Source organism: Aquarana catesbeiana, linkage group LG08 (assembly GCF_042186555.1).
Source record: "Aquarana catesbeiana isolate 2022-GZ linkage group LG08, ASM4218655v1, whole genome shotgun sequence".
In the NCBI taxonomy this organism is placed as follows: Eukaryota; Metazoa; Chordata; class Amphibia; order Anura; family Ranidae; genus Aquarana; species Aquarana catesbeiana.
In genome coordinates, this window is record NC_133331.1 from 256855688 (window position 1) to 256868537 (window position 12850).

A 12850-nucleotide genomic window follows, 5' to 3' on the forward strand; every position below is an offset into this window, starting at 1 on the left:
AATTATGGGAGAGATGGTAGTGGAGGGCAGTATGAAGGGGTGGGGGGCAGTATGATGGGAGGGGTGGCAGTGGAGGGCAGTATGATAGGAGGGGTGGCAGTGGAGGCCAGTATGATGGGAGGGGTGGTAGTGGAGGGCAGTACGATGGGGGGTGGTAGTGGAGGGCGGTATGATGGGGGGTGGTAGTGGAGGGCAATATGATGGGAGGGGTGGTAGTGAAGGGCAGTATGATAGGAAGGGTGGCAGTGGAGGCCAGTATGATGGGAGGGGTGGTAGTGGAGGGCAGTACGATGGGGGTGGTAGTGGAAGGCAGTATGATGGGAGGGGTGGCAGTGGAGGGCAGTATGATGGGAGAGGTGGCAGTGGAGGGGCAGTATGAGGGGGTGGAGGGCAGTATGATGGGAGGGTTGGCAGTGGAGAGCAGTATGATGGGAGGGGTGGCAGTAGAGGGCAGTATGATGGGAGGAGGTGGCAGTGGAGGGCAGTATTATGGGAGGGGTGGTAGTGGAGGGCAGTATGATGGGGTGGAGGGCATTACCATTATATTTTATTTTACAATTTTATTTAAAAAAAAATGATGGGAGGGGGTGGCAGTGGAGGGCAGTATGATGGGAGGGGGTGGCAGTGGAGGGCAGTATGATGGGAGGGGATGGCAGTGGAGGGCAGTATGATGGGGGGTGGTAGTGCAGGGCAGTATGATGGGAGGGGGGCAGTGGAGGGCATTATGATGGGAGGGGTTGGCAGTGGAGGGCATTACAATGGGAGGGGGTGATAGTGGAGAGCAGTATGGGAGGGGTTGGCAGTGGAGGGCAGTATGATGGGAGGAGGGGCAGTGGAGGGTATTATGATGGGAGGAGTTGGCAGTGGAGGGCAGTTTGATGGGAGGGGGTGGCAGTGGGCAGTGTGATGGGGTGGTGGGCAGTATGATGTGGTGGAGGGCAGTATTATAGAAGGGGTGGTAGTGGAGAGCAGTATGATGGGGTGGAGGGCATTATGATGGGAGGGGGGCAGTGGAGGGCAGTATGATGGGAGGGGGTGGCAGTGAAGGGCAGTATAATGGAAGGGGGTGGCAGTGGACAGTATGATGGGGTGGAGGGCAGTATGATGGGGTGGAGGGCAGTATGATGGGAAGGGTGGCAGTAGACAGTATGATGAGGTGGAGGGCAGTATGATGGGAGGGGTGGCAGTGGACAGTATGATGGGGTGGAGGGCAGTATGATGGGGGAGGTAGTTGAGGGCAGTATGATGGGAGGGGAGGTAGTGGAGGGCAGTATGATGGGAGGGGGTGGCAGTGGAGGGCAATATGAAGGGAGTGGCAGTGGAGGGCAGTATGATGGAAGGGGGTGGCAGTGGAGGGCAGTATGATGGGAGGGGTGGCAGGTGATGGCAGTATGATGGGGTGGAGGGCAGTATGATGGGAGGGGTGGTAGTGGACAGTATGATGGGGTGGAGGGCAGTATGATGGGGTAGAGGGCAGTATGATGGGAGGGGTGGCAGTGGAGGGCAGTATGATGGGGGAGGTAGTGGAAGGCAGTATGATGGGAGGGGAGGCAGTGGAGGGCAGTATGATGGGAGGGGTGGCAGTGGAGTGCAGTATGATGGGAGGGGTGGCAGTGGAGTGCAGTATGATGGGAGGGGTGGCAGTGGAGTGCAGTATGTTGGGTGGGGTGGAAGTGGAGGGCAGTTAGATGGGAGGGGTGACAGTGGAGGGCAGTATGATGGGGTGGAGGGCAGTATGATGGGAGGGGTGGTAGTGGAGGACAGTATTATGGGAGGGGTGGTAGTGGAGGGCGGCATATTAGGGTGGAGGGCAGTATAATGAGAGGGGTGGCAGTGGAGGGCAGTATGATGGGAGGGGTGGTAGTGGAGGGCAGTATGATGGGAGGGGTGGTAGTGGAGGGCAGTATGATGGGGGGGGTGGTAGTGGAGGGCAGTATAATGGGAGGGGATGGCAGTGGAGGGCAGTATGATGGGGGGTGGTAGTGCAGGGCAGTATGATGGGAGGGGGGCAGTGGAGGGCATTATGATGGGAGGGGGTGGCAGTGAAGGGCAGTATGATGGGAGGGGGTGGCAGTGGAGGGCATTATGATGGGAGGGGTTGGCAGTGGAGGGCATTACAATGGGAGGGGGTGGCAGTGGAGAGCAGTATGATGGGAGGGGTTGGCAGTGGAGGGCAGTATCATGGGAGGAGGGGCAGTGGAGGGTATTATGATGGGAGGAGTTGGCAGTGGAGGGCAGTTTGATGGGAGGGGGTGGCAGTGGGCAGTGTGATGGGGTGGTGGGCAGTATTATAGAAGGGGTGGTAGTGGAGGGCAGTATGATGGGGTGGAGGGCAGTATGATGGGAGGGGGGCAGTGGAGGGCAGTATGATGGGAGGGGGTGGCAGTGAAGGGCAGTACAATGGAAGGGGGTGGCAGTGGACAGTATGATGGGGTGGAGGGCAGTATGATGGGGTGGAGGGCAGTATGATGGGAAGGGTGGCAGTAGACAGTATGATGGGGTGGAGGGCCGTATAATGGGGTGGAGGGCAGTATGATGGGAGGGGTGGCAGTGGACAGTATGATGGGGTGGAGGGCAGTATGATGGGGTGGAGGGCAGTATGATGGGGGAGGTAGTTGAGGGCAGTATGATGGGGGAGGTAGTTGAGGGCAGTATGATGGGAGGGGAGGTAGTGGAGGGCAGTATGATGGGAGGGGGTGGCAGTGGAGGGCAATATGATGGGATTGGCAGTGGAGGGCAGTATGATGGAAGGGGGTGGCAGTGGAGGGCAGTATGATGGGAGGGGTGGCAGGTGAGGGCAGTATGATGGGGTGGAGGGCAGTATGATGGGAGGGGTGGTAGTGGACAGTATGATGGGGTGGAGGGCAGTATGATGGGGTAGAGGGCAGTATGATGGGAGGGGTGGCAGTGGAGGGCAGTATGATGGGGGGAGGTAGTGGAAGGCAGTATGATGGGAAGGGAGGCAGTGGAGGGCAGTATGATGGGAGGGGTGGCAGTGGAGTGCAGTATGATGGGAGGGGTGGCAGTGGAGTGCAGTATGATGGGAGGGGTGGCAGTGGAGTGTAGTATGATGGGAGGGGTGGCAGTGGAGTGCAGTATGATGGGTGGGGTGGAAGTGGAGGGCAGTTTGATGGGAGGGGTGACAGTGGAGGGCAGTATGATGGGGTGGAGGGCAGTATGATGGGAGGGGTGGTAGTAGAGGGCAGTATTATGGGAGGGGTGGTAGTGGAGGGCGGCATATTAGGGTGGAGGGCAGTATAATGAGAGGGGTGGCAGTGGAGGGCAGTATGATGGGAGGGGTGGTAGTGGAGGGCAGTATGATGGGAGGGGTGGTAGTGGAGGGCAGTATGATGGGAGGGGTGGTAGTGGAGGGCAGTCTGATGGGAGGGGTGGCAGTGGAGGGCAGAATGATGGGAGAGTTGTTAGTGGAGGGCAATATAATGGGAGGGGTGGTAGTGGAGGGCAGTATGATGGGAGGGGTGGTAGTGGAGGGCAGTATGATGGGAGGGGTGGCAGTGGAGGGCAGTATGATGGGAGAGGTGTTAGTGAAGGGCAGAATTATGGGAGAGATGGTAGTGGAGGGCAGTATGATGGGGTGGGGGGCAGTATGATGGGAGGGGTGGCAGTGGAGGGCAGTATGATAGGAGGGGTGGCAGTGGAGGCCAGTATGATGGGAGGGGTGGTAGTGGAGGGCAGTACGATGGGGGGTGGTAGTGGAGGGCGGTATGATGGGGGGTGGTAGTGGAGGGCAGTATGATGGGAGGGGTGGTAGTAAAGGGCAGTATGATAGGAAGGGTGGCAGTGGAGGCCAGTAAGATGGGAGGGGTGGTAGTGGAGGGCAGTACGATGGGGGGTGGTAGTGGAGGGCAGTACAATGGGGGGTGGTAGAGGAGGGCAGTACAATGGGGGTGTGGTAGTGGAGGGCAGTATGATGGGGGGTGGTAGTGGAGGGCAGTATGATGGGAGGGGTGGCAGTGGAGGGCAGTATGATGGGAGGGGTGGCAGCGGAGGGCAGTATGATGGGAGGGGTGGCAGTAGATGGCATTATGATGGGAGGGGGTGGCAGTGGAGGGCAGTATGATGGGAGGAGGTGGCAGTGGAGGGCAGTATTATGGGAGGGGTGGTAGTGGAGGGCAGTACGATGGGGGGTGGTAGTGGAGGGCAGTACAATGGGGGGTGGTAGTGGAGGGCAGTACAATGGGGGGTGGTAGTGGAGGGCAGTACAATGGGGGGGTGGTAGTGGAGGGCAGAACAATGGGGGGGTGGTAGTGGAGGGCAGTATGATGGGGGGTGGTAGTGGAGGGCAGTATGATGGGAGGGGTGGCAGTGGAGGGCAGTATGATGGGAGGGGTGGCAGCGGAGGGCAGTATGATGGGAGGGGTGGCAGCGGAGGGCAGTATGATGGGAGGGGTGGCAGTAGATGGCATTATGATGGGAGGGGTGGCAGTGGAGGGCAGTATGATGGGAGGGGGGCAGTGGAGGGCATTATGATGGGAGGGGGGCAGTGGAGGGCATTATGATGGGAGGGGTTGGCAGTGGAGGGCAGTATGATTGGAGGGGGGGCAGTGGAGGGCATTATGATGGAAGGGGTTGGCAGTGGAGGGCAGTATGATGGGAGGGGAGGCAGTGGAGGGCAGTATGATAGGAGGGGTTGGCAGTGGAGGGCAGTATGATGGGAGGTGGGGCAGTGGAGGGCATTATGATGGGAGGAGTTGGCAGTGGAGGGCAGTTTGATGAGAGGGGGTGGCAGTGGGCAGTATGATGGGGTGGTGGGCAGTATGATGTGGTGGAGGACAGTATTATAAAAGGGGTGGTAGTGGAGGGCAGTATGATGGGGTGGAGGGCAGTATGATGGGGTGGAGGGCAGTATGATGGGAGGGGGGCAGTGGAGGGCAGTATGATGGGAGGGGGTGGCAGTGAAGGGCAGTATTATGGAAGGGGGTGGCAGTGGACAGTATGATGGGGCGGAGGGCAGTATGATGGGGTGGAGGGCAGTATTATGGGAGGGGTGGCAGTAGACAGTATGATGGGGTGGAGGGCAGTATAATGGGGTGGAGGGCAGTATGATGGGAGGGGTGGCAGTGGACAGTATGATGGGGTGGAGGGCAGTATGATGGGGTGGAGGGCAGTATGATGGGAGGGGTGGCAGTGGAGGGCAGTATGATGGGGGGAGGTAGTGGAGGGCAGTATGATGGGAGGGGAGGTAGTGGAGGGCAGTATGATGGGAGGGGAGGTAGTGGAGGGCAGTATGATGGGAGGGGGTGGCAGTGGAGGTCAGTATGATGGGAGTGGCAGTGGAGGGCAGTATGATGGAAGGGGGTGGCAGTGGAGGGCAGTATGATGGGAGGGGTGGCAGGTGAGAGTGGGAGGGGTGGTAGTGGACAGTATGATGGGGTGGAGGGCAGTATGATGGGGTGGAGGGCAGTATGATGGGAGGGGTGGCAGTGGAGGGCAGTATGATGGGGGGAGGTAGTGGAAGGCAGTATGATGGGAGGGGAGGTAGTGGAGTGCAGTATGATGGGAGGGGTGGCAGTGGAGTGCAGTATGATGGGAGGGGTGGCAGTGGAGTGCAGTATGATGGGTGGGGTGGAAGTGGAGGGCAGTTTGATGGGAGGGGTGACAGTGGAGGGCAGTATGATGTGGTGGAGGGCAGTATGATGGGAGAGGTTTTAGTGAAGGGCAGAATTATGGGAGAGATGGTAGTGGAGGGCAGTATGATGGGGTGGGGGGCAGTATGATGGGAGGGGTGGCAGTGGAGGGCAGTATGATAGGAGGGGTGGCAGTGGAGGCCAGTATGATGGGAGGGGTGGTAGTGGAGGGCAGTACGATGGGGGGTGGTAGTGGAGGGCGGTATGATGGGGGGTGGTAGTGGAGGGCAATATGATGGGAGGGGTGGTAGTGAAGGGCAGTATGATAGGAAGGGTGGCAGTGGAGGCCAGTATGATGGGAGGGGTGGTAGTGGAGGGCAGTACGATGGGGTGGTAGTGGAGGGCAGTATGATGGGAGGGGTGGCAGTGGAGGGCAGTATGATGGGAGAGGTGGCAGTGGAGGGGCAGTATGAGGGGGTGGAGGGCAGTATGATGGGAGGGGTGGCAGTGGAGTGCAGTATGATGGGTGGGGTGGAAGTGGAGGGCAGTTTGATGGGAGGGGTGGCAGTGGAGTGCACTATGATGGGAGGGGTGGCAGTGGAGTGCAGTATGAAGGGAGGGGTGGCAGTGGAGTGCACTATGATGGGAGGGGTGGCAGTGGAGGGAAGTTTGATGGGAGGGGTGGCAGTGGAGGGCAGTATGATGGGGTGAAGGGTAGTATGATGGGAGGGGTGGTAGTGGAGGGCAGTATTATGTGAGGGGTGGTAGTGGAGGGCGGTATGATAGGGTGGAGGGCAGTATAATGGGAGGGGTGGCAGTGGAGGGCAATATGATGGGAGGGGTGGTAGTGGAGGGCAGTATAATAGGAGGGGTGGTAGTGGAGGGCAGTATGATGGGAGGGGTAGCAGTGGAAGGCAGTATGATGGGAGAGGTGTTAGTGGAGGGCAGTATAATGGGAGGGGTGGTAGTGGAGGGCAGTATGATGGGAGGGGTGGTAGTGGAGGGCAGTATGATGGGAGGGGTGGTAGTGGAGGGCAGTATGATGGGAGGGGTGGCAGTGGAGGGCATTATGATGGAGTGGGGGGGCAGTATGATGGGGTGGGGGGCAGTATGATGGGGTGGGGGGCAGTATGATGGGAGGGGTGGCAGTGGAGGGCAGTATGATAGGAGGGGTGGCAGTGGAGGCCAGTATGATGGGAGGGGTGGTAGTGGAGGGCAGTACGATGGGGGGTGGTAGTGGAGGGCGGTATGATGGGGGGTGGTAGTGGAGGGCAATATGATGGGAGGGGTGGTAGTGAAGGGCAGTATGATAGGAAGGGTGGCAGTGGAGGCCAGTATGATGGGAGGGGTGGTAGTGGAGGGCAGTACGATGGGGTGGTAGTGGAGGGCAGTATGATGGGAGGGGTGGCAGTGGAGGGCAGTATGATGGGAGAGGTGGCAGTGGAGGGGCAGTATGAGGGGGTGGAGGGCAGTATGATGGGAGGGGTGGCAGTGGAGTGCAGTATGATGGGTGGGGTGGAAGTGGAGGGCAGTTTGATGGGAGGGGTGGCAGTGGAGTGCACTATGATGGGAGGGGTGGCAGTGGAGTGCAGTATGAAGGGAGGGGTGGCAGTGGAGTGCACTATGATGGGAGGGGTGGCAGTGGAGGGAAGTTTGATGGGAGGGGTGGCAGTGGAGGGCAGTATGATGGGGTGAAGGGTAGTATGATGGGAGGGGTGGTAGTGGAGGGCAGTATTATGTGAGGGGTGGTAGTGGAGGGCGGTATGATAGGGTGGAGGGCAGTATAATGGGAGGGGTGGCAGTGGAGGGCAATATGATGGGAGGGGTGGTAGTGGAGGGCAGTATAATAGGAGGGGTGGTAGTGGAGGGCAGTATGATGGGAGGGGTAGCAGTGGAAGGCAGTATGATGGGAGAGGTGTTAGTGGAGGGCAGTATAATGGGAGGGGTGGTAGTGGAGGGCAGTATGATGGGAGGGGTGGTAGTGGAGGGCAGTATGATGGGAGGGGTGGTAGTGGAGGGCAGTATGATGGGAGGGGTGGCAGTGGAGGGCATTATGATGGAGTGGGGGGGCAGTATGATGGGAGGGGTGGCAGTGGAGGGCAGTATGATGGGAGGGGTGACAGTGGAGGGCAGTATGATGGGAGGGGTGGTAGTGGAGGGCAATATGATGGGGGGTGGTAGTGGAGGGCAGTATGATGGGAGGGGTGGTAGTGGAGGGCAGTATGATGGGAGGGGTGGCAGTGGAGGGCAGTATGATGGGAGGGGTGGCAGGGGAGGGCAGTATGATGGGGTGGAGGCCAGTATGATGGGAGGGTTGGCAGTGGAGGGCAGTATGATGGGAGGGGTGGCAGTGGAGGGCAGTTTAATGGGAGGGGAGGCAGTGGAGAGCAGTATGATGGGGTAGAGGACAGTATTATGGGAGGGGTGGTAGTGGAGGGCAGTATGATGGGTGGAGGGCAGTATGATGGGGTGGAGGGCAGTATGATGGGAGGGGTGGCAGTTTAGGGCAGTATGATGGGGGGAGGTAGTGGAGGGCAGTATGATGGGAGGGGAGGTAGTGGAGGGCAGTATGATGGGAGGGGTGGCAGTAGAGGGCAGTATGATGGGAGGGGTGGCAGTGGAGTCCAGTATGATGGGAGGGGTGGCAGTGGATTGCAGTAGGATGGGAGGGGTGGCAGTGGATTGCAGTATGATGGGAGGGGTGGCAGTGGAGTGCACTATGATGAGAGGGGTGGCAGTGGAGTGCAGTATGAAGGGAGGGGTGGCAGTGGAGTGCAGTATGATGGGAGGGGTGGCAGTGGAGGGCAGTTTGATGGGAGGGGTGGCAGTGGAGGGCAGTATGATGGGGTGAAGGGTAGTATGATGGGAGGGGTGATAGTGGAGGGCAGTATTATGGGAGGGGTGGTAGTGGAGGGCGGTATGATAGGGTGAAGGGCAGTATAATGGGAGGGGTGGCAGTGGAGGGCAATATGATGGGAGGGGTGGTAGTGGAGGGCAGTATGATGGGAGGGGTGGTAGTGGAGGGCAGTATAATAGGAGGGGTGGTAGTGGAGGGCAGTGTGATGGGAGGGGTAGTAGTGGAGGGCAGTATGATGGGAGGGGTAGCAGTGGAAGGCAGTATGATGGGAGAGGTGTTAGTGGAGGGCAGTATAATGGGAGGGGTGGTAGTGGAGGGCAGTATGATGGGAGGGGTGGTAGTGGAGGGCAGTATGATGGGAGGGGTGGTAGTGGAGGGCAGTATGATGGGAGGGGTGGCAGTGGAGGGCATTATGATGGAGTGGGGGGGTAGTATGATGGGAGGGGTGGCAGTGGAGGGCAGTATGATGGGAGGGGTGACAGTGGAGGGCAGTATGATGGGAAGGGTGGTAGTGGAGGGCAATATGATGGGGGGTGGTAGTGGAGGGCAGTATGATGGGAGGGGTGGTAGTGGAGGGCAGTATGATGGGAGGGGTGGCAGTGGAGGGCAGTATGATGGGAGGGGTGGCAGGGGAGGGCAGTATGATGGGGTGGAGGCCAGTATGATGGGAGGGTTGGCAGTGGAGGGCAGTACGATGGGAGGGGTGGCAGTGGAGGGCAGTTTAATGGGAGGGGAGGCAGTGGAGAGCAGTATGATGGGGTAGAGGACAGTATTATGGGAGGGGTGGTAGTGGAGGGCAGTATGATGGGGTGGAGGGCAGTATAATTGGAGGGGGCAGTGGAGGGAAGTATGATGGGAGGGGTGGTAGTGGAGGGCAGTATAATGGGAGGGGGGCAGTGGAGGGCATTATGATGGGGGGTGGCATTGGAGGGCAGTATGATTGGGTGGAGGGCAGTATGATGGGAGGGGTGGCAGAGGAGGGCAGTATAATGGGAGGGGGGGCAGTGGAGGGCAGTATTATGGGGGGTGGCAGGGTCGGGCAGTATGCAGGGGTGGAGGGCAGTATGATGGGAGGGGTGGCAGTGGAGGGCAGTATGATAGGAGGGGTGGTAGTGGAGGGCAGTATAATGGGAGGGGGGCAGTGGAGGGCAGTATGATGGGAGGGGTGGCAGTGGAGGGCAGTATTATGGGAGGGGTGGTATTGGAGGGCAGTATGATGGGAGGGGTGGTAGTGGAGGGCAGTATGATGGGAGGGTTGGCAGTATGATGAGAGGGGTGGCAGTGGAGGGCAGTATGATGGGAGGGGTGGTAGTGGAGGGCAGTATGATGGGAGGGGTGGCAGTATGATGAGAGGGGTGGCAGTTTAGGGCAGTATGATGGGAGGGGTGGTAGTGGAGGGCAGTAAGATGGGAGGGGTGGTAGTGGAGGGCAGTGTAATGGGAGGGGGGCATTGGAGGGAATTATGATGGGAGGGTTGGCAGTGGAGGGCAATATGATGAGAGGGGTGGCAGTGGAGGGAAGTATAATGGGAGGGGGCAGTGGAGGGCAGTATGATGGGGGATTGGCAGTATGATGGGATGGAGGGCAGTATGATGGGAGGGTTGGCAGTGGAGGGCAGTATGATGAGAGGGGTCGCAGTGGAAGGCAGTATGATTGGGTGGAGGGCAGTATGATGGGAGGGTTGGAAGTGGAGGGCAGTATAATGGGAGGGGGGCTGTGGAGGGCAGTATTATGGGGGGTGGCAGGGGCGGGCAGTATGCAGGGGTGGAGGGCAGTATGATGGGAGGGGTGGCAGTGGAGGGCAGTATGATAGGAGGGGTGGTAGTGGAGGGCAGTATAATGGGAGGGGGGCAGTGGAGGGCAGTATGATGGGAGGGGTGGCAGTGGAGGGCAGTATTATGGGAGGGGTGGTAGTGGAGGGCAGTATTATGGGAGGGGTGGTAGTGGAGGGCAGTATGATGGGAGGGGTGGTAGTGGAGGGCAGTATGATGGGAGGGTTGGCAGTATGATGAGAGGGGTGGCAGTGGAGGGCAGTATGATGGGAGGGGTGGTAGTGGAGGGCAGTATGATGGGAGGGGTGGCAGTATGATGAGAGGGGTGGCAGTTTAGGGCAGTATGATGGGAGGGGTGGTAGTGGAGGGCAGTAAGATGGGAGGGGTGGTAGTGGAGGGCAGTGTAATGGGAGGGGGGCATTGGAGGGAATTATGATGGGAGGGTTGGCAGTGGAGGGCAGTATGATGGGAGGGGTGGCAGTGGAGGGAAGTATAATGGGAGGGGGCAGTGGAGGGCAGTATGATGGGGGATTGGCAGTATGATGGGATGGAGGGCAGTATGATGGGAGGGTTGGCAGTGGAGGGCAGTATGATGAGAGGGGTGGCAGTGGAGGGCAGTATTATGAGAGGGGTGGTAGTGGAGGGCAGTATTTTGGAGGGGTGGTAGGTGAGGGCAGTATGATGGGAGAGTTGGCAGTAGAGAGCAGTATGATGGGAGGGGTGGCAGTGGAGGGCAGTATGATGAGAGGGGTGGTAGTGGAGGGCAATATGATGGGAGAAGGAGGGATAGTGGAGGGCAGTATGGGGGGACTGTACAGCATAACTGGAGAGGGGCAGTGTATGGGAGGGAGCAGAGTGACCATGAGCGTCCTCAGGGCAGGGTGCATTTCTCCTACCTTCCAGCGGCAAGAACAGCCTTCAGGCAAGACCCGGAGTCGATGGCGGAGCTTAGGCACGAGGAGGAGGAATCCTCCGGCTCGCTCTGAATGCTGCGGCTCCGCTCTCCTCCTCGTCATGACGTCACTGGTTGCTAGACGCCAGGCGGGCCCCGTCTAGCAACCAGTTGTTTGGGCAGTGAGCCAGGCAGTGCCTGGGGGTGAAAAATAAAGCTGTTCTTGGCCAGCAGTACGCAGAGCAATGAGGAACAGCGGCTATGCAGCGGCATTTTTTAGGGGACATCAGATCGGCCAAGGGGGCTACTCCGGGACCTTGTATTGTCCCAGAATCAAGGTCAGCAGAGAAACATAATGGGGTGGGGGGGTCTCCGGCGCTCCGCAGCATGTGATGTCTAAGGTAAATAGTACAATGGTAGCTATAATAGCACATTAACATAAGGCAGGTTAATTCTAGAATGAGGAGGCAGCCATCCTCAGAGGGTGTCCATTACCTCTGTTGATAATCAATGTTGAAAAAAGGAGGGGTGTGGAGGCGCCAACTGTGGTAGCTTGTTTATGCAAAAATGAAAGTTAGTGTAACAATTACACTTACTGGTTCGCAGGGTGGAGGTGTTTCTTTGAGATGGGAAGTGTCCTGGGATGTGCTGTTATTTTGTTTCTGGCTCGGATTTCATTCCTTCAGGCGTCTGGGTGTGGTGTCTTTAAACAGGCTGAACAGCTGCATCCAGTGCATGGAAAGCTCCACGCTGACCACTCTGGTGCGCGGAAGCGGAAATGACGTCACTGATGCACGGCAAACGTCCAGGCTGGTGTTGGGGATGATACAGGGATAGTACAGGCTACGCACTCGGGGCTCACAGCTTCTTCTACTGGCCTTTTTGCTCCCTGGAGGAGAGCAGATTGAATATACAGTGGAGGCAATTAGGCAATTAGGTTAAAGTGTATGGGCTGGAGGTCTGTGGCTGTGGAACCACAACAGCCAGCGGACCCGCAATCTTCCAAAAAGCACAAAAAAGTTGAAAGTAAAATATGAAAAATTAAAAATATGATGAATTGGGGGTAAATTTAATAAATATAAGGATAATAATAGTAAGTGGAATTAGAGTTAAAACATTTATTTAAAACATGAAAAAAATGTGGAAAATTAAAAATGAAATAAAAATAAAATAAAAAATAAAAAATAAGATGAAAAATAAAAACAGGAAAAAACAATGAAAAATAGAAATAAAAATAAAAATAAAAATAAGTATAAAAATAAAAGTAAATATAAAATTAAAATAAAAATAAGAAATAAAAATGAAACATAAAAATAAAAAATAAAAATAGAAATAGAAAATGGGGGGAAAAAAAAATTAAAAAATGAGATTAAAACTATGAAAAATAGAACTAAAAATAAGTATAAAAATAAAAGTAAATATAAAATTAAAGCGCCAGAGTGCCGGAGACCCCCCCTTTTTGTTTCTCTGCTGATTACTGAACAGTCGTGCCCTTCTCCGAGCTGCACTGCTTTTTGGATGTCTTCCTATTTTTATGCCATAATACTAAGCACATATATACATTTTTATATATTTTGAATTAATTTAAAAACTTGTGGAATTTTTTTTTGTTTTTTTTCTGTTGTTGTACCGATACACACTTATGGAGCTCATCATAGAAATTGAGAAAGCCAAATTTAACATTTTAGATACATTTTACTCTTTGTTCCCAACCAATTTCTTCAGCCCCACCTTCCCCTAT

The 12850-nt window shown here is 56.5% G+C and overlaps 1 long non-coding RNA gene across 1 annotated transcript in view; it reads right to left on the bottom strand.

Annotated features, from left to right (window-relative positions):
• Positions 1–11880, bottom strand: part of LOC141106353 (uncharacterized) — a 110177-nt gene extending 98297 nt beyond the window's left edge. The window contains exon 1 of the long non-coding RNA XR_012235712.1: positions 11706–11880. This is a non-coding gene — a long non-coding RNA (uncharacterized lncRNA). The remainder of the gene's footprint in view (positions 1–11705) is intronic.
• Positions 11881–12850: the final 970 nt, after the last annotated feature.